This window comes from Gadus chalcogrammus, chromosome 7 (assembly GCF_026213295.1).
Source record: "Gadus chalcogrammus isolate NIFS_2021 chromosome 7, NIFS_Gcha_1.0, whole genome shotgun sequence".
Classification (NCBI taxonomy): Eukaryota; Metazoa; Chordata; class Actinopteri; order Gadiformes; family Gadidae; genus Gadus; species Gadus chalcogrammus.
The window spans coordinates 31,650,754-31,655,257 of NC_079418.1; the positions used below are offsets into that span (position 1 = coordinate 31,650,754).

The 4,504-nt window shown below is 44.1% G+C and overlaps 1 long non-coding RNA gene across 1 annotated transcript in view; it reads left to right on the forward strand.

Annotated features, from left to right (window-relative positions):
- Positions 1-3,757, forward strand: part of LOC130385370 (uncharacterized) — a 31,127-nt gene extending 27,370 nt beyond the window's left edge. The window contains exon 3 of the long non-coding RNA XR_008895999.1: positions 3,475-3,757. This is a non-coding gene — a long non-coding RNA (uncharacterized LOC130385370). The remainder of the gene's footprint in view (positions 1-3,474) is intronic.
- The last annotated feature ends 747 nt before the right edge of the window (positions 3,758-4,504 follow it).

Here is a 4,504-nt window from a genome sequence, read left to right on the forward strand (position 1 = left end):
CCGTTTGCTACCTTCTGACCCGAGCACAGAAATGCAATAGAATACACCAGAGACACACACACACACACACGCGCACACGCACACACACACACACACACACACACACACACACACTACAGTGTGTTTGTGCACCACATGTTTTTTTATGTTTTTCACCCTATAGCCTATGAATGAAAGATCGAAAACGTTCTTTCAACGTTCTGTTTAACGCAAGAGGGAGCCACAAATATGGACACGTTTGGCCTTTGTACTCAATCTCAACACAGCAGCCAACAATGATTATCTTTTATAAAACAAGCATCGCTGTGTGTGTGTGTGTGTGTGTGTGTGTGTGTGTGTGTGTGTGTGTGTGTGTGTGTGTGTGTGTGTGTGTGTGTGTGTGTGTGTGTGTGTGTGTGTGTGTGTGTGTGTGTGTGTGTGTCCTTTTATATTCTCTTTAAGGGGCAAAATGTTTTTCTCATGTGAAACTGCAAGGCCTTTTGTGTATGATGAAATAATAGATGATTGACCTTAATTCCTATAAGTAGACCTATGAAGGTCTATTTGCAGTGAGTTCATGTTTTGGCTGAGTTCAGTGTCGTGGATCAGCTCAATCAGAGCTGTAATATCGAGTGTTGTTCAGGAGGAAACTTTATTCAATAAATCCTATTTATCTTTTTGATTAACTTCTGAAGGTTCTCTCCTCTCTACCGGGAACACTTAACTCATTACGTGCTTCACAATTCTCAGTCTTACCTTGTAATGTTTTGCAATTCAATGCTTTCTACCCAATGACGTTTTAGTTTAAAACATCTCGATTTACAGCGCATGAGTAGTGCTTCATGTACCTCGTCAGCCCATGTCTAACGATATGACTGATGGTTTGACTCTGAGCATAAATAATGGATATGGACGGATGGATGGAGACGGACTGAGAAGAAACCAGGCCTCTCTTGTAGAACGACTGGGAGGTGAAACCAAGTTATTAATCCCCGGAGGGGAAATTCCTTTGTTACAGCAGGCCGGCAAAAACACAAGATAAGATACAATACAATAAAAATACAAAGTGTGATGGGGACTGAGGTTGGATCCAAGAACAGCACAGACCGAGACCAGCGTTGGAACAGTTCAACGGTTTTATTGTCCAAACTAGGGAATCCAAGCTAACTGGAGACCGACAAGGGGCGAGCAGGCAGAGGGGTCAGGGACAGAAGGCTGTTCAGGTTCCCAGGGCAGGGACGACGAGGACGGGGCAGGGACAAGCAGGGTCGACGCCGAGGAAGCAATCCGGGAAATAGTACTAGAGAACTTTGCATGCTGCTAAGGACAATCTGGCAGAGACTGATGGTGCGTTCCAGAGCCCATCCAAAGCAATGGGATGTGGGACTTATCCTACCTGAACTGTACTAGCTCCTACTTGGTGAAGTGGGGGTAGGTCGATCACCCCCCAGTTAGATAGTAGGAGGTTCCACCTCGACGGTGGGATGTTCCACTACGACAGGCATTCCAGTGCACTGTTCTTAGTTGGAGGTAGGATACGTCCCACTGGTTTGGATGGGCTCTGGAACGCACCATGAGTGGAAGGAGTGGGTTTAAATAAGGTGAGGGGACACAGGTGAAGGTGGTTGCACTGATGAGGTGGGAGTGGCAGGCTGGACCACTCCCACCTCAGGAGGTGATGGTGTTAGGAGTCGATGGAGTTAGGAGGGAAACTGCCACGGTTCAAGATTCAAAGATTCAAAGGTTTTTATTCGTCACATACAGGATATGCAGCAAAATGTTTGCGTGAGATGACCGGTACATCTGTGCTTCAAAAGGAATAAAATACAATTTAATTAAAATAAAATACAATATAAGTTTGAACAGAAATATAGAACATCATTAGTTAGCGTGGCATTTGAGAACACTTGTCTCCGAGCGTTGAGTTTTGAACCTGTGTTGATTTTGGTTTCCTGCGATGGAGGTTCTAAGCAGAGCATGTTTGCTGTGTTGATCACCTGCACATAGACCAGCATAAGTGATTAATAATAATTAATAATAAGTAATTACAGATTATACGACCAGGAAGATACAATGCTTTCCTCATGTTGTGTTGTGTGATGTTGCAAATCTAGAGAAGGATGCCAATGTAGCTTAGTTGGTAGCATATGCAGCTGATTAAACTATTAAAATGAATGCAGCTAATGTAGCTAATATTGATAATGTAGCTTGTGTGGCTAATGTAGCTGATTTGGCTATTGTTTATGATGTGGCTAATCTAGGCATTTGTAATGATGCTGGGTACCGTAGCTAATGTTGCTAATGTAGGTATTGTTGTTGTGTACGATGTAGCTGTTATTGCTAATGTAGCTAATGCAGTGTATGCAACCTGGCTGTTGGGCACGAGTAGCTAAGTGCGTAGCGACTCAGGTTAAGAGAAAAACAGCCAAAAAAATATTTGAATCATATACACAGCAACGTTTAAAAATAGAAAATTATCCTTGTGCATTTCTAGCAGAGGCTAACCTTGGCAACGCAGTTGACCGGTTGCCAGTTTCAACAACAGTTAAAAAGCCAGAGTGGAATTCTGCCTTTTTGGTTTCCTCTGCCTTTTGGGTTTCATTTTGTTTTTAATTCATTGCCAATGAAATGACAAGTTTGGCAGCTCTGGGTCAACGGCTTTTAGTCGTTTTGGCACGGCAACGTCCAGCTGTGTGGGGAGCAGTAAAGGCAAGTCAGATCTTTACTTTACTCTATGGACCCAAGGTGTTAGGGTTGGGAGGTGCTGGCATTTTTTCCCCTGAAAAAAAAAGGCACATCGTTCCAAGAACCCTGCTCCTCCTAATGCACCAGAAACCAGAGGAGGTGGAGCCGGAGCCCGTCAGAACACGGAGAACCGGCCCAGTGGTTCCCAACCTGTGGCTCGGGAGATCACCTGGGGCCGCCTTGTGTCCGTTGGCGTCCTCTTCCTCACGGGGTCGTCCTCCTCGTGTTCGAGAGAGCGCTTTTCTAACCATTGGCCACTCACAGCGCTATACACTATTGCACACATTCACACACCGACGGTGGTGTCAGCCATGCAAGATGGGAGCAGTTAGGTCGAGGTGCCTTGCTCAGGGGCACCTCAACCCTCAGCTAGGAGGAGCCGGGGATCGAACTAGCGACCTTCCGGTTACCGGACAACCTGCTCCACCTCATAAGCAACATGCCGCCCTTGTTTGAGCACCGCCGGCAGATGATAACCGATGTGTGGGGAAGTCGGGGGCGACCAGGATGTGGAGACTTACGAAGGGGGCGGGGCCTGCTGAGATGAGTCGACTAATCAAAACCTCAGCCCCAAACATCACAACGGAACCCCCCCCCCCCCCGCTCAGTTTTGACTGGGAAAAGAAAACAAGAGTTATGTAATTGTGGGTTTTGGGGGAGCTGTTCATTAGCGTGTAAGCCGCCGCGGCCTGACTCTGTTTATCGCCCGCCCTAATCACGCATGTTGTTGTTCTATTTGTGACCTCACAGATTAAAAAAAACAGACCAACGGAATCGTAGAAGCTTACCCTAAGCCCTGACACCAGGAAACATGCTTGTTATGCTGACATGAAAGACTTTCGGTGGACCGTTTCATCCCCAGCCACATTGGAGGACATTTTGTTTTCTTTGAGTTCTGTAATTGTGGATTATGGTTTACGTAATGTATCAGAAGAAGTTCAGAAGTTCAGAGGTCATATCTTCAATAGGGACATTTTGATGTTATACACACAAACTTCGTTTGTTGTACTTTTGCATTTGAACACGTTTGCTTGAATTGAAAAGGTTGATGGATAAATAAAATATATAACAATATATAAATTATAATAAACATAATTTTGTACGGTAAAAGTTCTGCCTACTTCAAGGAGAAGTCAAGCGCTGATAGACATTATTATCAATAATATTTATAATAATTATAATAATCATAATAATAATCAAACTGAAATAATGATGACGACAATAATGATAATGCAGGTTATTTAAAGGCCAAGGTCATCTTAACCTCGGGTATAAAATGCATGATTATGGATTAATGAATCCATTTAAAGCAAGCAATGGACAATGGAGACATAGTGAACAACAGGCGGGCAACAGCCAACCGCTGGGTTCAAACTCAGGAAGCGCTGATTTATGATTTATTTATTTATTTTATTGAAGAGCAGTTAACAACAGACCTCATCCTGATGTTGGAAACGTAATGGTGAGAAAAAAAACAAAACAAAATCATCTGAGAAATTAAAATTTGAAAGCACACGGGGAAGAATAAGGGCTACAGTCATCTCGCATTCTGGTATCAGAAGACTCTCGGGGAAATGAATTTGAACAGGAGAGATTTGCAGTAATTATCTGACACGACTTTTCATAATCACACCAGCATTCTGTGTTTATTTCTCCCGTTCTTTGGATAATAATAACCTACCGTCGTTCGTCTGTTGCCAGCCACAGTCTTCTCCGCCCGGAGGTTTGACTGAAGATGTAGGCCTGAGATCGGCTGATCTTCAGGGACTCAAAGAGCTCC